The sequence below is a fragment of the Panthera onca genome, chromosome A3, assembly GCF_046562875.1.
Source record: "Panthera onca isolate mPanOnc1 chromosome A3, mPanOnc1 haplotype 2, whole genome shotgun sequence".
NCBI lineage: Eukaryota > Metazoa > Chordata > Mammalia > Carnivora > Felidae > Panthera > Panthera onca.
The window spans coordinates 8376082-8400824 of record NC_138341.1 but is presented as its reverse complement, the minus strand read 5'-3'; the positions used below and the strand labels follow the sequence as shown (position 1 = coordinate 8400824).

Genomic DNA, 24743 nt, shown 5'->3' with positions numbered 1-24743 from the left:
AAGAGTGGGAACCACTGAGCTGAGAGGTGCAATATTGAAATTTAAAGATTGGCACAGAGGGCACTTGGGTCCAAAATGTATCTGAGGAAAGGAGAATACTTATTTCTTTTTCTTCCTTTATTTTTTGGATAAAGCTAGAAAGTCAGAATCATCTGATGGAAGTCAGAATCACACCCTGAGTACTTGGTAGAAATGGTGTCAGATCCTCCGATTTAGATTGGCCTGTGGTGGGGGCAGGAATGTCAGGTGATTCAGTGCAGGGTAATCTGCAGATCAAAGTTTGAGAAACTTGTAGGTGCTGCTGCTTTTACTGACTTGACAAAACCAACAACAAATAATCCAGATCTCTTTGGCACACAGAATTGTATATGTGGAAAAGGCTGGTGAATGGAGGGATGCCAGATTTTCTGAAATATCAAGGGTCATCACATTTTCTGTCTTCTTTTAGGGCTCTGTAGGAGTCAGACCAAGGTTTTTCTTTTTCTTATTTTAGAAGGAAATTTAATTGCTTTGCTGAGCTTTTCTGAAGGGAGAATCAGACAAGATAGACCAAATAGAAATGAAAAACAATTTTTATTGTGGTAAAATATACATTGTATAAAATTACAATGTAGGAATGTTATTGCATCATACTCTTTCATGAGAAATGTAGTCTACAGAGACTTATTGATTGGCCTGGAAAATACATAATTTTGATGTTTCACATTTAATAAATGGCAACAGGGAAAATAGTGGCAGCCTGTTTAGTCACTGACAGTGATTTTATTCAGAAGGAAAATTTCACTAGAAATGTATGGTCCTTCAGAGCATAGCACCTAAAACAGCATGGTGTATGTGTATCTGTGAATGTGCCTGTGTTTAAAAATTAATAAAAGCATACAAAAATTATTTTATGGTCCCTTTAAAAGCAAGCAAAAAATAAAATGCTATAAAATATTCAAAGTCTTTATATTAAACTATTTTGAAATTTCATTTTCAGAGCAGCCTTCAGGTTATTGTTATATTATGTAACATTCGTGTTAACACGTTCCTGTTTAGATTTTTTTACTGCACATTCTTTGCAGTTATGTCTCTTCACATCATTGAAAATTAGAGAAAACCAGACAATTCATACATAGTGGATAAGTTGTCCATATTTTTCATTCTCTTCAGCATTCTATATCAGACTTCCTCTTGTGTGTCTATTTTAATTTTGTGGTTAAGGAGTATGTAGGTATTTTAGAAATTTGAAAATTTGCATTTACTGATTTTTGTTATAGTTATAGCTATTAGAGGAATGGCAGTTGTGATTTTTGTTTTTTCTTTTAGTATTTGAAATCTTTAGCAGCTCACTTTTTATAGATTCTATCTTGTAGTTAATAAGATTGTACACTCTGGTGGTCAAGGCAATATTGATTAATATTTATGAGACTATAGAGTGACATATAGTATCTTTAAAGCTCTAAAGATTTGTGGCAGTTTATACTTTAAAATCTGTCCATCCTTTCCAAATTATTACTGAATAAGATAACTAAAATGTGAAACAAATCTGCAACTGGGTGGTCCTTCTTTCACTGACTAATACACTTCAGTTATCTTTAAAAGTTTGTTATATGTGGGGCACCTGGCTGGCTTACTCAGTGGAGTGGGGGGGCTTTTGATTTCGGGGTTGTTGGTTCCAGCCCCATGTTGGGTGTAGAGACTACTTTAAAATCTTAAAAAAAAAAAGTTTGCTACATGTGATTGATTTATTAACATTTCATTGGAAGTATTTTTTCAAATTTAGAAACATTTTGCAATCTGGTCATTAGAATCCTAATCCGTAATACCTCAGTGTTGCACACGATGTTCCAACATTTCTAAAAAGTTAGCAAAATGCAGTTTAATTTTAGACTTCATGATTTGTGATATCATGTCCATGCTGAAGCATTCTGAGGCATTAATTCAGCTATAGCTATGGAATATGTATTTCATGATTGCAACAGTTAAAATTAAAATAGGACTATGTTTTAATGTTTTTATATTCTGGCTAAACAAGAATTTAGTCATAAAAGCAAGATGTTTACATTATAAAAGAATGAGAAAGCTCACTCAAAGGATTTTGCTGGTAGTTCTGGAAGACAACTTATGCAAATTTTTTTTCTGTAAAAGCATATATTTTTGTTAAAAAGGAGAAGCTGTAAAATTAAAAATTTTGAGGACATTACTGAAAACAGGCTTTCCATATTGAAGACATTTCCAGAATAGAACAAGGGATGATACAAATAAAACTAAATTTAGAACGAATAAAAGGAAGCTCTAGTAAAAATTGGCATATGATATTTCCTACAGAGGGAGGCCATAAGTAAGACACTGAATACATTTTTAACAAGTTAATTACTCAATTTTTGGAGGAAAGTTGGTATGAGGGGATTTTTATAACCTTTATCATAGGTAAGTTAATCTTTTAAGATTATATGGAGAATGTAAGTTGCTGGCATAATATTTTACTGTGCTGCTTTTTTTCCTCTTATAAACAGAATCGTCCAGTCTGGTTCAAGTTATAACAAATATGTGAAATGAAAGTGTAAGAATCTGAAAAATAGCATACTTATTTCAGATAAGTTTTTGTAAGCAAAATTCCATTAAAATAAGTTCATAAAATGGATCCAGTTTAACCTGTATTAATATATGAAAAAACAAATTAATTGTTTTCCTTAAGATTTTTTGTTTGTTTATTTAGGGTAGTAAAGGTGGAAAAAAAAGAAGGGAAGTGCCTTGATAATTTTCAAGTGTTTTCTTTAGAAAAAGAAACAGCGGTATATTGGCAAGAACACTGGATTGGGGTCAGAAGAGCTGACTGGTATTAATTAATCAGATGTTTTATTAATTATCTTCTTGACTATGATAATTTATAAGACTATATCTGTCTTTCTCAAGGAGATGTGAAGATTAAATTCAGTGGGAAACTAATTCTAGTGTATTAGTGTTCTGTAAACTGTGCCGAACTTAAGCTTTTTTTACACACACAGATGAACTCTCTGTAAAATAGGCTAAGTTGCATATGTCTGTAACTGTCTTCAGAAAGGTATGTGCAAACAGTCAGTCTCCTGATGTTAGCCTGTTTTTCCCCAAAATGGTAGCACATTATTTGGCACATGTTAGGTTCTCTAAAGCATCAAATCACTGAATAAAAATTTGCATATTTATTTTTTAATTCACTGAGGATAATTAGTTTCATTGGGTGAATATTTGCATATATTCATTTTTTGGCTTATTGTATTCCAGGTGTCAATTTTTCTCAGCTAAGGTTTATTCTTTTAGAGTAGGTATGATATTGAACTGTGAAAACAGAGTCTGGTGTTCTTAAGTGATGTTTAATTTCAGAAATCCTAGACTATAAATACTAGGAAGAGTCATGACAAAATTTTTAAACCTTTGCATTATTCACTTGGAAAAGTGTTTTAAATAAGGCTTAAAAGAACATTTGGGTTTTACCAGATGTTTTTATCTGTGGCTTGAATTTAGCAACTTTTGGCCTACTTTTAGTGACAAAAGTGAGCTTAGGAGCAGCTAGCAGAATGGTTTGGAAGATGCAAACTGCAGGTATTATGCCGTATTACCTCTGATACCGATTCTCGTCCGTAAGTATACCAGGGTAATTAGAATTTTATCATGTGGGAAAATACATACAAGTAGCATAATAGCATATGTTATCATTCTGTATTGATGGCTACTATAATTAGTAACTGTTTAATTTCCTTGGGTCATGTAATTTTCAAAGCTGATTTTGGGGTGGGTCTGGCTAACAGAGCAGGGTCTTATTACATAAGTCTGTTGTCAACTCTTTGCCAGCCTCGTGGAATAAGAATTTGTATTTCTGTAGGCTAGGAAAAACAATAGCATCTGGGTATAATTAAAATGGATATGGGGAGAAACCTATATGGGAGTAGCTACTGTTATAATGATACATTGTATACTTTCCCTGTTGTGGCATTTATGAATTAGGAAATGCATTTTATCTGCTTCTACTTTTTTTATATCTCAGTGTTTTTTCTTAGAATAGAGAGACTTCAGCATAGACTGTTTTTAAAAATCTCTGCGTCTAGTGTGGGGCTCAAACTCACAACTTAGAGATGGAGAGTTGCACGCTCCACTGACTGAGCCAGCCAGGCGCCTCTAGCAGGGAAAAGTCCTGATGGGGTTTCTAGCTCACAGATGATGGGCTTTGGGGAAATAGACTTCTCTCTTCAGAGATGTGAAAAGGAAGAGAGTGAGCAGGACCAGAGATAGAGGCAATCATCCTTTTGCCCATGACTTAATATGCTATGTTCTTTTATTTATACTCTCTGCCTCTGTCTCTAATGGGAATGCTCCCTCTCATTCTCTGCTTACAGAAAAACAAGCTTCATTTTTAAAATTGCAAAAGTAATACCTGCCTCTTTTATGTATTTATTTAATTTTTTACTTTTTATTTTTTTTTAGATTTTTTAATGTTCTTTTTTTGGGAGAGAAAGAAAGAGCACGAGTGGAGGAGGGGCAGAGAGAGAGGGAGACCCAGAATCTGAAGTTGGCTCCAGGCTCTGAGCTGTCAGTACAGGGCCTGATGCAGGGCTCTAACTCGAACGGTGAGACCATGACCTGAGCCGAAGTCAGCCGCTTAACCCAGTGAGCCCCCCAGGCGTCTCTGAAACAACTACTTTAGAACACATCAGTGTGTCACTTTTCTTGTGCCTATAACAGTATAATGGTATATCATTTTCCTTTTTTTCCTGCATATAAAAAAACATGAATACTTAACAGGGTTTTTTTTTTGGTAACCAAAATGCAACTATGTCATATCTATCATATTTGCTTTTTTTCATTTACTTGGAGAGTAAATCCAATCAGAACCTATAATTCATCCAGTTCTTTTAAGGAGTATTCCATTGTTTGGATTTGCCATAATATTTTTTTATTAAAAAATTTTTTTTAAGTTTGTTTATTTATTTAGAGAGAGTGCTCTTATGCAATCATGAGATCATGACCTGAACTGAAATCAAGAGTTGGACACTTAACCGACTGAGCCACCCAGGTGCTCCCGGATTTGCCATGATTACTTTACTGTTTCACTATTAATAGACATTTAGGTTGGGTTCTTCTATTGTAAACATTGCTGCAGTAACATCACTAAATATTTTTGTGCATATGTGAATATTTCTGTAGATTTCTAGAAATGGAATTGGTAGAGCACGTGCACATTTAAAATTGCAAAATAATCTCAATTGCCTTTTTTAGAAGTAAATTGAACTCTCTCAATAGTAGTGAGAATACACATATTCCCGTATCTTTGCTAGTTGAATATCATGAATCTTTTACATTAATTGCCAGGCTCATAGGTGAAAACTCAGTAGCTCCTTTTGTTTTTTAAGATGCATTTCAGTATTTGATTACTAATGAGATCGAGCACTTGTTAGTCATAGTTGTAATTGTTTTTAAAGGTCCATCTCAAATATATTTTCTCTGTGAGGTCTTCTCTAATTCTTCTCCCTTTCTCTAACTCCAGGCAATGATTTTCTTTCTCTTCTCTGCCCACATAATATTCTCTGTTGTAAGTTATTAGAATCATCACGTATTATGATTATTTACCTCTTATATACCAGACCGTGGGCTCTCATAAGGTTGTGACCATGTAGTATTCATTGTTTTTCTAAATTTTGGATATCAGTTTATTGGAAATTTGGGAACTAAAACTAAAACTAGTTTTTAGGTAATGGGGCATAAATGCTTTAAAGGTAATTTCTTTTTTTTCCTCTTAGTTTATTTGACATAATAATTGACATACAGCACTGTATAAGTTTAAGGTACACGACGTAATGGCTGGACGTAAATGTAGTTCTGTGGTATCATCTTTATGTCTCTGCCCGGTGTCTAGCACAGAGCCTGTATGTAGCATTTAGTATTTGTTTAGGAAGCTTTATTAAATGGTTTGTCTGATTCCAACTGGGAGTCTATATGTAAGGTGTGCTGTCTTCTTTTTTTTTTTGGGGGGGGGGGTTGGCTCTTAATGGTAATGGTTCTAGGGCACCCCTTTGTTTTACAAACGAGGAATTAAGTCTGAAGTCTAAGTCTAATGTCTTATCTGGTTAATGAGATATTTTTATTTCTTTATCATACCCTACGAGGTGTTTTGAAACAGCACAGCTCCAAACAGAGTTACTTATGGTCAAGGACAAATACTGATTTCTACTAAGATAGATGGCAAGCTTTTCTCAATTCTTACAGATTAAGCCTAACCAGTGGGACTTTTGCCTGATAGTCTTGGCTTGTAGCCTTAAACCAGTACAAATTATCCAGACTTCATTTGGCTCCTTCCAAAGAATTATGAGTCTTATGACACACTAGACATAGACTTTTCTAATTGCTAGCACTGGCTGACTCTTGAGAGGCCTGATGCCTTTTCTTTTAGAGAACTCCTAAAACCTGTCCTCTTAGCCACTTTCCCATGAAGTGATCCCACCAAATCCCATTTCATTATTGCCTTTTCATGTATTGCCCAAGATACAAGTCATTATACACATCTCTTCTCACTCTTGTTCCCTCACCTGTTCTTCCCTTCCTTTTCAAGTATTTCTCACCCTTGTTCTAAAGTTAAACATAATCACTTGCATCTTCAAATTCTTTGCTGAATGATACTTAAAAAAAATTTTTTTTTTTTAATGTTTATTTTTGAGACAGAGAGACACAGAGCGTGAGCGGGGCAGAGGCAGAGAGAGAGGGAGACACAGAATCAGGAGCAGGCTCCAGGCTCTGAGCTGTCAGCACAGAGCCCGACGCGGGGCTCGAACTCACAAACTGCGAGGTCATGACCTGAGCCGAAGTCAGACGCTCAACCACCACCTAGGCGCCCAATGTTGAATGTTACTTTTATCTTTGTTTAAGTAGTAACACCTGTCTTCTTTTTTTTTTTTTTTAAAGTTTTTAATGTTTATTTTTTGAGAGAGAGCGCAGGAGCAGGGGAGGGGCAGAGAGAGAGGGAGGCTCCAGGCTCCGAGCTGTCAGCACAGAGCCCGATGCAGGACTCAAACCCACGAACCGTGAGATCATGACCTGAGCCAAAGTCGGACGCCCAAGTGACTCAACCACCCAGGCGCCCCAACACCTGTCTTCTTCTTAAGGGAGAGCCTTCTCTAGTGGAACTTGTACCTTCTTTTGTTCTCTACAGATCCCAGTTAGGAAAGGATAGGAGGCGGTTTCCTTGTTATCTTGTACTACAAGGTAGTACCTTGTAGCAACAAGAAGGTAAGACCTTCTTGTTAAAATTGCCGTTGTTGAGTCTCATGTAGTTGGGGTATCCTGTACTTGGGGTCTCTGCTTGCTCATCGAATTCACAGACTCCTGACTCAGTCTTCCTTTCCGTGCAGGGCTGTGCCACCATTCTAGGTGAATCGGCGTTAATGTGAATAGAATACCCAGGAACCTGGCTTCACAGTTTTCTCATCTTTAGTGGAGCTCTTCACTTAACTCGTTTACTTACTCTCATGAAGCTACTCTGGACCTTACCATTACCTGAAATCAGTGTTACCTTTGAGATCATTAATTGAAACATCGTGCTCCTGAGCTCTTACCCTTTTATTAACGTATTCATTGATGCTGTTGAGGTAATAAGCAGGTAACAATCCATTGTCCGTTACTTCAGACCTCTTGCCGGGGTTCTCGGTTTCCTTGCCCTGTTGAATTTCTGTCGTATGCATCTGCACCTAGATTTTGGATTAGTTTGTTTCTTTGGCCTGCATAAAAGGTTATTTGTTGAGCTCTGATGGAGAAAAAAATTACTACGCAGATTGGTGGTTCTGTGAATTTGTGGTCTCTGTTTCTTGTAAGAGCTGTCAGGGTGGCAGAGCAATTCTGTCATTCTCCGTAGGGTCTGTTTTAAACATTCTTTTCTTTCTTTGAACAAAGTATGCTCTACAGATGGTCTTCTCCCTTCATGAGAAAATAGAAGCCATCAAAGGAGATCTCTTAAATTTCCTGTTACTTGACTCACGAGTTTATCTCCTCTGTACCATTTGTTCTTCCTTTTCCTTCTGTTACAGTGCATGAGGTGTCCGTCATTCTGTCTCAGGCTGATTCTCCAAGTGTGTTTGGATCTCATTCTCTCCTTCCGTTGCTTAATTCTCTTTGTCTTTCATCTTTCTTTTAATTTGGATTCTTTTTCATTTGGCTGAACTTGTTCAAATGTGTCACCTAAAACAAAAAAAAACCCAAATGACCCCTAGAAAGAAATCTCGATTCTTTCTACCTTTTGCCCCTTCCCCTCAGCAAAACAAACTCTGCTGTCTCACTTTCTGTTCACTCCTTGGTCTGCTATCATCTCCCTCCCATCCTCTCCCATCACTAACACTGCTCACTGCAAGATCATGCTGATTTCCTTGCTGCTAACACCGTCATTTTTAGCAAATGTTCAGAAGTACTTGACATTTCTCAAATTGCCCTCTCCTCTTGGCTTTGATGATGTTACTCAGAGCATCTTCAGCTGTTTCTCTCAGGCTTTGCTTTCTCTTCCACTGCTAAATGGCAGCTTATTATTTTTTTACTCATTCTTTGACTCCTTAAGCTTGTGTCTATTTTGGGGACTTTCTTTATCATTTATATGTTGATAATTTCTGTTTTTCCATCTGAAAGCTTACCTCTGAGCTTTAGGTCCTACATCAGCTAGGCATCTCCCCTTGGATATACCAGAGATACTTCAAGATCAACATAGCCACAATATTATTTTTCCCCCTTTGCTTTCACATCTCCTTCATTTCCTGTGATCTTAGACTCAGTAATGCCACTATCCATCTAGCTTGGATCAAGCCAGAAATCTGGCTATTTGGGTATGTCATCCTTGACTTCCCATTCAGTCAGTCCCCAAATCCTGTCAGTGTTGCCTCCAACATGTGATTTACTTCTCTCCCATCTGACTGTTACTTTCCCACTTCAAGTGACCATCGTATTTTTCTTAGGTTGTTATGATATTCTCTTCCCCATTATTCTTTCCTCGCTTTCTATCCATTTTCTACTCTCCCACCAAACTACTTCTTATAAGATGCAGATCTAGTCATATTATTCCAAAATTCAGAGTACTTAAATAACTAATTTCCTATTTATTCAGGGAAAAGTTCAAAATGCTAATAGTTTCTTCAAGAGTAATAACCTGAGTTTTCACTTTTCCAACCCTATCTCTTGTAACTTCTCTTCTTCCTCCCAAATTTTATCCATATTAATAAATAACTTCATTTGAAGCTGCTTTCTTCTCATTTCCAAGTTTTTTTTTTTGTTGTTTATTTTTTGTTTTCTGTTTTTTAAACATGTAGATCTCTGCCTGGAATGAAAGTACTAACCCCAACTATTACTAATATGCAGTATGTGGAAATACTTCTGCCTCATTGTCCTTAGTTTGGTTTGAACTCAGATTTTGGATGGAGAAGACAAATATGTATTTACAATGATATTTTTTAGAAACTGACCTAGTTATGTATTTAATTATAACAGATGGTTGGTTTATAGAAATCAAAAAGAGGATTTCCTTACAGGAGCGTTCCAAGTAGGGGTTGCCAGTGTGAACTCATGCTTCTTGTGAGATATCTGTTATGAGAAGTGCATATAAAATATAGCTAATGGAAAATGGTAATATAAATGCTGTACATAAAATTTTCTTTCAACTACAGAAGATAGATATTTTAAATTCTTAACGATAGGTACTTGAAACATCACATTGAATACAGGGTCTTTTATGATATATCATTAAAAGTTACTGTGATGATACTGTTAGCAAGGCATGTAGTTCTCTTGCTTTCGGCAGCATGCATACTAAAATTGGAACAATACAGAGATGATTAACGTGGCCCCCGCACAAGGATAACAAGCAGATTCGGGAAGCACTCCGTATTTTATCACTATATTGCTGAAACTAATATAACAGTGTATGTTAATTCTACTGGAAATAAAAAAAGAGACATGTAGTTCTTACCATGTGCCAGGCACTGTTCTGAAGTGCTTTATTAATTTGTTAGATTTCTGTTTCATTTTCTAGTCACATCAAAATGACATGTTCTTTAAAAATATTCTTTCTTTAGAAATACTTAGTTTCAAACATTTAAAAAATATTATGACCTTCTAGGTAGAACAGTTACTTGCCCATTTTTTGCAAACAATGAAAAATGTGTTACCTGTCTGTGCTAAAGTCGTATTAAAGTCAGAAAGTCTGAGTAGCCTATACCCATTAGTATAATCTCATCAATTCTATGAGTAAAGGTTTTATTTATTCTGTAGTGAAAAGATTTAATGTTTTAACATTTTTGTGTGTTGTCTCACTTGATGTGACAATCTGTGAAATACGTAGGGCAGATATTATTCTTCCTATTTTCGTGAATGAGGACACTGAGGTTTGGAGAGGCTAAATAATTTGCTCAAAGAAATACAGCTAATAAATGGAAGAGCTATGAAAGGATCTGTGCTGTTAAGAGTTCTAAGGTAGTGTCCTTTTCTCATTATTATGCTTATTTTCTAAAGTACAAACTTGAAACTCTGTATAAGAAATTGGTAGCTGTTAGTTTTGGACAAGCTGGATGGTTATTTTAGAAAAGTAATTAATATAAAATGTTCTAACATTAAAAGGATTTCAGATTTTAGAGTATTTTTAAAATCAGTGATTGTTCAACTTTTTCTCCCCCACATCTTCTTAGGTTTAGGTTGAGCCTCTCCAAAAGTAAGTTGTGGGTTTTTCATTGTTTTTAATTAATTAATCTTTTTAATGTCTCCAAGTGGAGAGAATAATTAATTCTGTATGGTCTACCCTTACTGGAGATCTACAGCATGATGGATAGTTCGAGAACAGTACATTATCTAATAATCCCTTCTTGTTTGTAAGTCTTTCAAGGGCTTGTGTGGAACATTTGAAGATGGACGTGTATGGAATTCTACAAATTAATCAATCTTACGATGATGAACCTGCAATCTGAATCCTAGACTTTCGTGTATCTAGTTTTCTCTTCTTTTTGGCATGGCTTTGGCCTGTTCCCCCCCCCCCCCCCCCCAACTGCTGGTGATAGGCAGTATTATCTCCCAAATTATTGAAAAGGATTACTATAAGGAGAGCTGCTCTTATTCTTTCTTTCAGACTGGTTTGCTGTCAGATTGCAGGGTAGCCAAGCGGCTCATGTAAATTGTGACATCTTCAGTTCTTCTCTTCTAGGTCTGGCTGGATAAAAGGAAATCGGTAATCATGTCTCTTAAAGTAAAAGGAGATGATGGGAATGTCTGTCTTTTTTTTATGTTTGGATAGCAGAATTAGGGAGAGGTTGGTGATGATGAGCAAGGAGTTACAGTATCTTTAAAGCCCACTAGTGTTTGTTAGTGTAGAAACTGTTCGCTGATCATTCAGTGGAACATGCAACTCTTGAAATCAGAGGTTGAGCCCCACATTGGGTGTAGAGATTATTTAAAAATAAAATCTTAAAACAATATTTCATACCCATTAGAGAACAACTCTTCATTCCCTCCTCCCCCCCAGCCCCTGGCAACCACCCTTCTACTCTCTGTCTCTATGAATTTCACTACTCTAGGTACCTTATATAAGTGGAATTGTGTAGTATTTGTCTTACAGTATTTGTCAAAAGGCTCATTTCACTTAGCATAATGCCCTCAAGGTTCATTCATCCATGTTGTAGCATATGCTAGAATTTCCTTGCTAGATTCATATGCTAGAATTTTTCAAGTCTGGATAATATTTCATTGTATGTATACCCATTTTGTTTATCCATTTATTTGTAGATGGACACAGGTTCCTCCCACCTTTTGGCTATCGTGAATGATGTTGCTATGAACACAGGTGCACTGTATTGGAGACAGAATTTCAGGTCTTTTCAGAATATATCCAGAAGTGGAGTTGCTGGATCATATGATAATCCTATTTTTAATTTTTGAGGAACTACCAGACTTCTCCATAGTGGCTGCAACATTTCACATTCCCATCAGTAATGCACAGGGATTCTGATCTCTCCACATCCTTGTCAACACTTGTAATTTTAAGGTGTGTTTTTTGTTTGTTGTTTTTTTGTAGTAGCCATCCTAATAAGGATGAAGTTCTTCTCATTTATATTTATTTTTCTTCTGTTTGTAGGCTTAAATTGTTCTTTCTCAGGTTTTTCCTCAGGAAGCCTAAATTGTTGAATTTAGATCTTTTCTTTTCCTAAATTTGCATTTTTTTGTATAAATTTCTCTTAAATACTGCTTTTGCTGCCACCCACACATTTTGAGAAATTGTAATTTTATTTTTATTTAGTGGCACCTTAATTTTTGAAAGGTATTTTTGCTGTATATAGTATACTAACTTGCTAGTTTTGTTTTACTTTTGGTACTTTAAATACATCCCTCCACTGTCTTACGACTTGTGTTGTTCCTTTGTTCATAATTTTTCTTTTCTGAGTTTCTTTTTCTGACTGGTTTTAGTCAGTTTCATTATGATATGCCTTGTTTTCTTCCTGTTTCTTGTTTTTGGCTTTGTTTGAGCCTCTATCTGTATAGTTTTAGTTTTTACCAGTTGTAGAGAATTTCTAGCCCTATTCACATGTGTTTTTCTCTTCTTTTTCCCTTTCTGGTGACTTCCAATTGTATGTATATTAGGTTACTTCATGTTGGCCCACAACCTACTGATACCCACTTATTTTGGTCTTTTTTTCCCCTCTGGGTTTCATTATGGATAATTTCTGTTGTCATGTCTTCAAGTTCTGTTGTCTTTTCTTCTGCAGTTTCTAGTCTCCTGGTAACACCATCCAATGTATTTTTTCATCTCACACGTAACATTTTTATCTCTCTAGATTTTTTTATTTGGCTCCTTTTTTATGTATCAAATGTCTCTGCTTAACATTTTCAGTGTTTTCTAATCTCTTTATTTATTGTGGTAAATGTGTGTAACATTAAGTTTACCATACTTGAGTGTACAATTCGGTGACACTAGTGTTATGTTCACAATATTGTGTAACCATCACCACAAACGATTTTTTTTAAAGCGGTTTTTGTTGCTGTGTGTGGTTGACCACACGAGTAGTTTTGGCTTACAGAATGTGAACAAAAGGGGTTTGTGAGTAGCGTCGAGGCAAAGTCCTTGTGGGGAGCTCGTATCCTTTTCTTGTCATCTCTTTTTAATGGCTGGTGTCGGTGCTTGTTATCCGTCATCAGGAGGTGGAAGCAGTGTATTCATGTTGATGGCAACAAAGCCGAGGAGCCGTATTTCTGATGATCATGGGAGCTACTGTATCCACGCTTAACTTTCTTTTCTTTTCTTTTTTTTTTTTTTTTTTTTTTTTTGAATGGTACAAATGGCCTTTATTGTTTGTAATGGGAAGTGAAAGAGAGGAGGGGATATGACGGCTTCAGCTTCTGGGGCAGTTCCAGAGATTACCTCACTGTCCTTCGAAAGGACCCTTAACTGTTTTAAAGCAGACATAAAGGCACTAAGGGGCATTTTCTGTCACTTGCAGCTGACCCCAGTTCAAACTGATACTTAAAAATTACCATCATTTCTTTTATATTGTCAAAGAGGTAGGTTTTTAGAAATAAGTAGCAAAGGGCAACTTGTTTTTTTAATGGCTTTAAAAGATTGACAGTTACCCTTCATTAGAATTCCTTTTATGTATGTGCTTGTGTTTTACAGACATTTTATTTCTTTCATGTCTTTTTCATCACAGTCCTGCAGTGTTGTATTGTTGTCTCTGTTTATTGATGTTATTGAGGTTTAGAGAAAGAAGTTATGTAACTTGGTAGTAGTGATGGAGTTCATATTCCCTTTCAAATCTGACTCCAAATCACACTTTTTTCACTAAGCGGTACCTTTTCTAATGCCTCTCTTTTACATCTTTATTTCTGAGACACTCTGGTTGGTAAATTAATCTAGGAGGTACCCTGTGCAAGTGACTAATTGTTTCAGGTCACTTATTTCTTTTGCTTATTAGTGAAGAATGAGAAGTTAAAATAAACCTCCCTGAATCTCCAAAGTTGAAAACCACTGTAAACCCTAGACTAGTAGTAATTCAGTCTTAAAGGTTTCTATCACACATGATGGTTAATTCTGAAGGCCTCAACCTAGCCTTTGTTTAAGTCTTTCAACTATGCTAGTGTCTTCACAGTTAAAGTGTAGTTTTAGGTATGGTTAGCTTTAAATTACTGCACCTGTGATCTGAGGAAAACAGGTTGAATCTTCTAGTCTATCCTAAGTTTCTGAATTCATTGGGAAATTAAAAAAATTTTTTTTAACATTTATTTATTTTTGAGAGACAGAGACAGACCATGAGCAGGGGAGGGTCAGAGAGAGAAGGAGATACAGAACCTAAAGCAGGCTCCAGGTTCTGAGCAAGCTGTCAGCACAGAGCCCGATGTGGGGCTTGAACCCACGAACCGTGAGATCATGACCTGAGCCAAAGTTGGGTGCTCAACCAACTGAGCCACCCAGGTGCCCCAGAGAAATTTTGATGCATTTTTGGTTTTCATTCTTATTACAGTATTTTGTTATTATATAATAGTGTTCATAGGACAAACACATCACATCCTAGGAGCTAAGAGTGCCAAGAACTACTTGAAATATATGATCATATAAAACATTTACTTCTTAAAGAAATTTAATTTTTGTAATCTGTTATGACAAAATATTTTTAAAGCCTGGGTGTTCCAGAACCTGTTTAACCTGTTATCTCTTAAGTGCAATGAAGACTGATTGCATACCTGAAAAAGAAATTCACTGATGGAAGAGACAGATGCCAGAACTATTGAGAATAAGTCCTTGTTTGTGTAACCTTTTAGTTTGTTGGGTCTTTCCTTTTTTTGGAGTACAGGAAATTAAACGCTATGGAAGAATTGGCATTCCCAGCTGGTCACATGTTCACTGTGCTATAGAATTTCTTAATGCTACATTTATAATTTTACAAATCCGGCATGATTTTTCTCTTTAGTAATTGACAAAGTGTAGATTTAAGTTTAACAAAGAAAATAATTTAAAATTGGTAATACTATATATATAAATGTATAATTCTGAATGTTCTTCAGCTGTGAAGATCTACTAACCATTATCTTCTCTTCCACTAACCTCTGTTAATTGGATACATGTAGTATTTTTTTTTTTCTTTTTTTTCTTTCCCAGTACTTAACCTACTTTTTCAGTTCCTCAAGTTTGAGTGCTACCAGTTGAGAGTAGTCTTACTGAATGGTTCTTTTCTCTCTCTCTCTCTCTCTCTCTCTCTCTCTCTCTCTTTTGTTACAGTTGACACACAATGTTACATTAGTTTCAGGTGTAAAACAGAGTGGTTCGACAATCCATTCTATACACTACGCAGGGCCCACCATGATGAGTGTAGTTACCATCTGTCACCAAACAAAGTTGTTACAGTATTATTGTCTATATTTCCAACGGTGTATTTTTTTTTTTTTTTTAATCCCTGTGACTTATTTTATAACTGGAAGTTTGTACCTCTTAATCCCTTTTAAGAGAGCTTTCTTACAATGCGTCTAAACACGCCTCTGGCCAATGTGGTAGCCATTAGCTACAAGTGGCTAAGTTATAAACTATTAAACTAATTCAGTTCCTCAGTTGCAGTAGCCTTATTTCCAGTGTTGGGTAGTCACATGTGGCTGGGGGCTACCATATGGGACAGCACACAGAGAGAACATCTTTTGAGTATCTGAAATGCAGCTAATCGGATTGTGTGTGACCTGAAGAAGGTACCCAATGTGATTTTTATTATTTTAGTTATGTTGTTTAATAATGTAATTATTAGTCTTAATTTCTAGCAGAGGTCGTTTGGAAAAGTGAGGTCTTTCATATCTCTCAAGCCTTTCTTACCAGTCTACATTTCGATGAAACTTTTCTCACTTTATTTGCAGGAAATTTTCAGTGTCATTATACAGTGTTGCTTAGTTAACAGACAAATAGGATTTGCTCCTTTTAAATGGCTTGCCAGAAAAAATTATGGTTGTTTTTTTAGATGTTTATTATATTCCTGATTATAGGAGTAATATATGGTTATTATGGAAAATTAGAACATGTAAAGAGTAAACAATAAAACCTTATAACCACCCAAAGATAATTACTCCTACCATTTTCAGGTTTTGTTTTTGTTTTTGTTTTTTTGCTATTTTCCTAATTTTAATTTTGTCTTTAATATGGTAGCATAAGGATTTTCCTATGATACTGTTAATTTTTTTCTTAAACTTTTAAACAAATGTACTACAATACTGAATTAAGTGGTTTCCATCATAATTTGCTTCACCATGCCCGTTGTTGGACATCATGTTCTGTGTAATAGTGCTCTTTGTTTTGTAGCACTGATTACAAGGGTATGTTCTATAACTTGAATATAATCCTTTAAATTTTGTTTTTTTTTACGCTTTATAATGTGTATTTGGTTTAAGTTTATGACTTCTACTAGAGTATAAACCACTTGAATTTAAGGACTGTGTCTTGATTACCTTAGATCTTTTTTGCAGTAAGACAGGATATAAATAAAGTTATTTTAGTTACATTTGTATTTCCAATTTATAGCACTGTGCTTGGCATGTAGTCACTCATTTATGTTTGACGAATTGAATTTAGGTAAGTGGCTCATCCCTTCTCATAGATTTTTGCCGTAGCTAAGAATATGTATGAAATTTTAATAAAAGAATAATTCAGTTTTTTGGACACATTCCTTGCCTTTAGGGACTGTAGTCTCATTTGTAATTGTTTTCCTTTTTTCACAGCTCTTTTCATGGGAGAAAGTTTTTGGTTATGCCATTTAAGGAGATGAATAATTTTTCAAGGAATTCATATTTGAGCATATTTGCCTGGCTATATCACTGCCACAATATGGTTTAGCTATTTGAAGAACATCTTTAGTGGCAAACACAAAACAGTGAATCATGGGTGCTGAGATACTGGCCAAATTTAATTATATAGCTTTGTAACTTTTATAAGTTGATTTCAACCGTGTTCTAATAAAAGGAAACATGAAAAGCAAAATTAACGATATGTATAGTTAATATTTTGTTTTTTAAACTTACTGGATTTGATGATATAAAATGTCGAGGATATGAGTCCTTATTTTATGCATGAATATAGTGTGCTATATTTTGAAAATTATATTAGTGCCAGCAAATGTAGTCCTTAACCATTCATATGATATTTTAAATAGTACTGTTTCGTAAAAAGCCAGTGTATGCAAAGTCTGAATCAAATTCCTTTATAGAACATGTAGACAAAACACATAGTCAAAATTGGTATAAAGAGAGCAGCAAATCCAAAGGCATTTGTGGTAATTACTACATTGAATGATGAGGAGAGCATCATTGTTATTCTGAAATGCAAATTATTGACTAGATAGTTTTTTCAGAATGTATTTTAGTCAACAGTATACCCTTTTCATATTTATACATTAATACATTTAAGTCTACTTCATTCTTCTTAATATCTCTACAGTATTCCGTTAGATGTATTTTTTTTTTTTTTTTTTTAAGTAGGCTTCATCCCCAGTACAGAACTGAACTCAGGGCTTGATCTCACAACCGTGAGATCCAGGCCTGAGCTGAGATCAAGAGTTGGACTCTTAACTGACTGAGCCACCCCATCACCCCTCCATTGGCTGTATTAAAAAAATTTTTTTAGTGTTTATTTATTTTTGAGAGAAAGAGAGAGACAGAGCACAAGGGGAGAGGAGCAGAGAGAGAGGGAGACACAAAATCTGAAGCAGGCTCCAGCCTCCAAGCTGTCAGCACAGAGCCCAGTGTGGCGCTCGAACTCACAAAGCGCGAGATCATGACCTCAGCTGAAGTCGGGAGCTTAACCAACTGAGCCACCCAGTTGCCCCCCTCCATTGGATGTATTTTAAATTATTTATCCATTACCTGTACTGAAGGAGTTTTGAGTCATTTTAATTACTTCTAGGTATCAAAAGATATTCTTACAAATACATATTTATGTATTTATGCAGGTAGTAGGAAAAAGCTAGCATTTATTTTTGTTATTTCACACATTTCAATTAGTGTTATATAACCTTACAATAAGAACAAAATAAAATTTATTATTATAATGAAAAACTTCCTTTAAAAACTTGGTTAAGTATTTGAGGGGAAAAAATGAGAGTATTTTCTCACTTTGTAATATGCACCAAAATAAACTCCAAATAGTCAAAGGGGATAAAGGCAAAATGAAAAACCATAAACAATGGGGCACGTGGCTGGCCTCAGTCAGGCATGTAACCCCTCATCTCAGGGTCACGAGTTCCAGTCCCATGTTGGGCATAGAGCTTACTTTAAAAATAAAATTTAAATAAAGAGCTGTTATCTTAAAAAAAACATAAAATGATTCTGTGTACATGCCCATTTGATTTAAACATAATTGATAAGAAAGCATCTATAGAGAAAAAAAGTTTTTATTTGCTGAAAATGAACAAAACTAAAAAGTTAAAAGATAACAAACTGAGAAAAAACAAATGACTAAAAAGGCAGAACATGCACTGATATTCTTAATATAAAGAACTTCTAGGGGCACCTGGGTGGCTTGTGGGTTAAGCATCTGACTCTTGATATTGGCTTAGGTCATGATCTCATGGTTCCTGAGGTCAAGCCTCAAGTTGGACTCTGTGCTTACAGCATGGAGTCTGCTTAGGATTTCTCTCTCTCTCTCTCCTCCTCCGTGTCTCTCTCTCTCTCTCTCTCTCTCTCTATCCCTCCCCTGTGCTCCTATGCTCTCGCATGCTCTCTCTCTCTCTCTCTCTCTCTCAAAATAAGTAAATAAACTTAAAAAAAAGAGCTTATATAAATTCACCTTACAACCTTAAATAGCGATAGAAAAATGTTTTAAAGGATTTAGACAGTTCACTAAAGGCCATAGTTGTATCTAATCTGTCTGTTGAATTCTTTCTTTTTTTAATTGAGGTGTTGTTGACATCCAGTGCTACCTTAGTTTCAGGTGTGCAGCATAGCGGTTTGGCCACTTTACATGGTACACTGTGCTCAGCCCAAGTCTGGCCACCATCTGTGATCCTAGAAGGCTCTCAAGGTGCCATTAGCTCTGTTCCCTGTGCTGTACCTTTGATCCACGCGACTTAGTCCATACCCACAGAGCCCGTACTTCCCACTCACCTTCACTCCTTTCTACTGAGTCCTTAATTTTCACTCATTTTGTTTTTAAGTTTGAGAGTTTTCAATCATTTGATTATTTGATAAAATACCGGGTTCTCTGCTGAAATTCTCCCATCTCACTTTGAACACATTAGTAGCAACGACTTTGAGGTTTGTGTTAAATTTCTGAATTTCCCGTGGCTCTGATTTTTTAGAAAATTTTCTTCTGGTTTTATGGTATTCTAGTTTTATCTTGTATGACTGCTAATGTTTGCTTGACTGCTGGATATCGTGTGTGGATAAAATGCTTAGATAATTAGGTAATGTTAACTTTGTTTAGGGAGATTTATGTTTTCTGTCGGTCAGGTTTGAGACACACCACCTTCATCTACTCGATGATTGAACAGATTTGAGGTCGATTTTCAATCTTTTGAGGGTTGGTTTGTTTCTGTTTTTTCTTTATTTCTGGGGTGTAGCCCTTTAGCCTGGACTTTTTCTTTGTGAGTCCCCAATTTTAATTTCTGTGTTCCCAATCTGATGAGAGTTCTGGAAGCTTTCTTCAGCTTCTCAATTTCTGAGCTGCAGCGTTGTAGTCAACTTTAGGTTTACAAATACTATTTCTATTGGAAATTAGAATTTGTTTTATAAATTTGGATTTCATTCACCTTCAGAGAACCAGTTTGGTTGTAAGATAGATGGGGTCATGTGTGTAACTTAATTAATGATTATCAAACCATGCCTATTAATACATTTATATGTGTGTGTACACACACATACATAGTTGTTCTTTTTTGTGTTTCATTTTTTGAAGTATTGGGTTGAATTCAGATATGTTATTTAAGAATTTCTTGAAGATAATGTTTTCTGTCTTTGGTATGCAAGAAAGGAAGGTCATCTGTATTATTTGGTGGCACAGGAGAAAAACAAATTTGTCAAATGAGATGTTAGTGATTTGATCACTCCATGTGTAGAAACCATAAGATCATTTTGCAGATTTTTGGGTTATACTTTTTTCTTAAATACAAACCATTTGGTATGTTTTATAATACTGTAAACTAATTGAGATCATTGTGGTTAGTTTAATTATAGTCTCGGTAGTTTCTCGAGGAAATGTGGTAATAAAATCAGAGACCTCAGTTATATATGTCCCTTGGTTTGCACTATGGACTTCCTTTGAATATGAGTTGACTTCCTTCCCTCCCTCCCGGAGAAAACTTGCTTTCTTTGTGTATTTATCGTAGTTTTCAATCAAGTCTGATACAATTAATTCTTGTCTCTCAGCGTTTAGAGCGTTTATACTGTATTTTCCACGTGCTGTTGGTAAATATTGTTGTCTTCGCTGGCTGCGTTCGTACAGCTTGCTTTCTGATGGAAATCCAGTTTGCTCACTAAGCTCCTCAGAGGGGGGACATTAGGTCATTTGTTTATGCTACAGACATATTTATTGAAATGATACTCCAGAGCTATCAAATTAACACTAGAGGTCTTTTTACCTATTTCAGTATACTTGCTGTGATTGAGAAAGTGAACTTATTTTGTAATTGTATCTTAAGTCCTTTGTGTCCCAAGGACTTTGTGTACATTGGGTCTAATAAATATGTGTCTATACCGTGCCAGGTCCTGGATTAGGCCCTGGGAATGCTGCAGTGAACAAAACAAAAAGTCCCTGCCATCAGTTTACATTTTAATGGGCAGTCATATAATAATAGTTTAATTGTATATAAGATAGTGATTTATGATAAGGAAAAAAAAAAGTAAAGCAAGGAGAAAGATGTGAATATATATAGTGTTGACAGTTGAGATAGTAAGGCTTCTCTGAAAACTAAAAACCCAGTGGAAGTAGGAGAGTTAGCCATGCAGATACATGGATGTGATCATTTCAGACAGAAATAGCAAATTCAAAGGCTTTGAGTCAAGAACATGCCTTGGTGGGATTTTTTTTTTTGATTTTTTTTTTGGAAACAATTTTCCAATTTAAGACAAAGTTTTCAAAACTTTTGTATCACCTTGCTGAGATCCCTCATTCAAGTTTTGTTCATTGCCCAAATAATGTTCTTGAGACCAAAAGGATCTAATCCAGGATCATGCATTACAGCCAACCCTCATGTTTCTTTAATCTCCTTCGATTTGGAACGGTTTCCCAGTCTTTCTTGGTTTTCATGCTGTTCACAATTTTGAAGGTTATAAACCGCTCATTTTGTAGAATATCCTGCAATTTGGGTGCATCTAATGTTTTCTGATGATTAGAACCAAGATAGGTATTTGTAGCTGCAATTTCACAGAAATGATGTTGTGTTCTTAATGAATCCTTTTTTGTGGTATACAATTTATCCCATTAGGTAATGTTAATAACTTAGATCACTTGATTAAAGGTGATGTCTGCTGGGGCACCTGGGTGGCTCAGTGGGTTAAGCATCTGACTTCAGCTCAGGTCATGATCTCACGGTTTGTGAGTTCAGGCCCCGCTTCGGGCTCTGTGCTGACAGCTCGGAGCCTGGAGCCTGCTTCAGATTCTGTGCCTCCCTCTCTCTCTCTGCTCCTCACCTGCCACAGTCTGTCTGTCTGTCTGTCTCTCTCAAAAATAAATAAACATTACAAAAAGTTTAAAAAAAAAAAAAAAGGTGATGTCTACCAAGTTTCTGTTTACTCCCTCCTTCCTTTGTAACTAATAAGTATTTGTGGGGAGATACTTTGGGACTGTGTAAAATCATGTTTCTGTCTGTTCCTGCTTTCACCCATTGGTTTTAGTATCCATTGAAGTTTCTCACCTAAATTAATTTCTACTGTGAGGATTGCCAAATACTGATATTCTGATTCAATATTTCTTCTACATTTTTTAGTTGGCATTTTACTATAAGAAAAAGAATTCGTATACATTTATTTATACCAGAAATTCTTTTTTTATTCAATGGGTTATACTTCATTATTATCATCATTTATTTCAATACTCAGATTGTCCCCCATTTGCCACTGGGAGCCCTTTCAGATTGGCTTGCATGCCCTTTTGATGTGATCCAGTCAATCTTTGTGTATTTTTTTTAATGTTTATTTAATTTTTTTTAATTTTTTTTTTTTTTAAGACAGAGACAGAGCATAAGCAGGGGAGGGGCAGAGAGAGGGAGACACAGAATCTGAAGCAGGCTCCAGGCCTCTGAGCTGTCAGCACAGAGCCAAACGCGGGACTGAAACTCATGGACTGTGAGATCATGATCTGAGCTGAAGTCACGCTCAACTGACTGAGCCACCCAGGCACCCGAGGGAGAGAGGGAGAGCACAACAGGGAGTGAGCACAAGTGGGGCAGGGGCAGAGACGGAGGGAGACACAGAAAGGTAAGCAGGCTCCAGACTCTGAGCTGCCAGCACAGAGCCCGTCGTCGTCGTCGTCGCAGGGCTCGAAGCCAGCAACTGCGAGATCATGACCTGAGCCAAAGTCGGCTGCTTAACTGACTGAGCCACCCAGCCGCCCCAGTGTACTTCTTTACTTTAAACAACAACAGTAACAACTTTAACTTGAAATCATTATAAATTCACAGGAAGCTACAAAAATAATACAGAATGTTCCTTTTTTTGACCCTTTACCCAATTTCCCCCAATGTTTACATCTTCCATAACTACATTATCAAAATTAGGTTATTTGCATTGATAGGATGCATGTATATAGTTTTATGTCATTTTGTCACCTGAACATAGCCTTACTTTTGCCATAAAATGCTAGAGGCTCATTTTATAATTTTCCTGCTCTAGTCCTAGAATCAGTCCTTTCTCTAAGGATCCTTAATTCCTTTTAGAGGAGAGTACTGTTTCAAGACCATGCTCTGGGGCATCTTGGTGGCTTAGTCGGTTAAGTGTCTGACTCTTGATTTCGGTTCAGGTCATGATCTCACTGTGAGATCGAGCTCTGAGTCGGGCTGGGCACTGACAGCGTGGAGCCTGCTTGGGATTCTCTCTCTCCCTCTCTCTCTCTGCCCTTCCCCCGCTCACACTCACTCGCCCTCTCTCCTTCTCTCTCTCAAAATAAATAAGTAAACTTAAAAAAAATTTTTTTTAAATCTGTGTGTCTCAAGCTCTCCTTATCTTCTCTAGCCACACTGCCCTTTTTAAGGTTTTAAAATCATGACAGAGGTCAAGTCAATGGGAGTGGGGTACGAGGTAGCTCTGGAGCAGCTGGGGCTTTCACAAGAAGGAGTGTGGGAGCCACACCAAAGTCTTAAGAGGAGGGAGCTGGCAACATATGGAAGAACTGAGCAAATTAATAACTTTTAATATTGGGAGAAGGAATGAGCTTTTGCTATTGGGAGAAAAGGTACAAATATGGGAAAAGACAAAAGCTAGAATGAGCACATGGTATTGGAATGGAAGTGGGGCTATCAGTCTAAATAAACACATGGTTTTCAATAAAGATATATGCAAATAGAGATGTAGATTGAGTGCACACACACACACCTGTGCTTCCTTCATCTGTCCGCCGGAAGAGTCTAAGCACAGAAATACTCCGATAGCAGTGAGCTCACCTAGCACCCAGAACGTGGTTTTGTTGATTTTTTCTTAAGTTTATTTATTTATTTTGAGAGAGAGAGAGGGAGAGGGAGAGAGCATGCGCACATGTGCAAGCCAGGTTAAGCAAGAGACTCTTGATTGTTAAAATATCACCTTTACTTAGACAAAATCTGTTAATTTTTTTCCAGAAATATCTGCCAGCATACTATTAATAGGTACTTGTTATCATAGGCAAGGCCACACGTTGGAGTACTTGTTTTTTTTATAGAAGAAAAAGTCATTCATCCAGAAGTTCCGTAACTTTTAAAAGTTCATTGTGACAAGATAGCCAGAAAACTTTTGTATGAAACTTTGTCTCACAAAGTATAAAACTCTTTTATACTTTAATGATCTTATTTTTATAAATTTTACAGTGCTGTATGAAACTTTGTCTCACAAGGTATAAAATTCTGTTAACAATCTATTATCGTAAATATTAGTGTTGATGAAATGTTGTACTACCTTGCCCTCCTAAGGGTTTTTACTTCTTAGTTGTAAAAACTTTTCTGTGAATGATGCAGTGAATGAATTTCAATTTGTGATGCTACACATGTAGTTCCAGAGGCAGTTTTATATTTCATTTAAAGTATCGCTTGGGTGGCTCAGTCGGTTTAGCGACTGACTTGGGCTCAGGTCATGATCTCATGGTCTGTGAGTTCGAGCCTCGCGTTGGGCTCTGTGCTGACAGCTCAGAGCCTGGAGCCTGCTTCTAATTCTGTGTCTCCCTGTCTCTGCCCCTCCCCCACTCATGTTCTGTCTCTCTCTGTCTCAAAAATAAACAAACATTAAAAAAAATAATAAATAAATAAAAAGTATCAGTGGTTACTATTAACAAAGGTTTTTTTTAACTATTGTTTTCATTAGTTTGCTGTTGAGAATATATTTTCTTTAGTTATATATTTCTTCATTGTAATAGTATCTGACCATTTTATTCATTCATTCATTAAAAGGGTAGTGTTTTATTTATTTTTAATGTTTATTTATTTGTTTTTGAGAGAGTGAGAGAGCTCATGCGCATGAGGGGGAGGGGCAGAGAGAGAGGGGAAGACAGAATCTGAAGCAGGCTCTGTGCTGTCAGTGCTGAGCCCAACATGGGGCTTGAACTCACAAACCGTGAGATCATGACCTGAGCCGAAGTC

General features: G+C 36.2%; 1 protein-coding gene and 1 non-coding gene across 5 annotated transcripts in view; both read left to right on the top strand.

Moving 5' to 3' along the window:
• Positions 1-24743, top strand: part of ROCK2 (Rho associated coiled-coil containing protein kinase 2) — a 136949-nt gene that overhangs the window by 16169 nt on the left and 96037 nt on the right. The gene's annotated exons all lie outside the window — the stretch shown is intronic.
• Positions 9772-9875, top strand: LOC132676076 (U6 spliceosomal RNA). Its single transcript, XR_009608944.1, has one exon. It is a non-coding gene; the product is annotated as a U6 spliceosomal RNA (small nuclear RNA).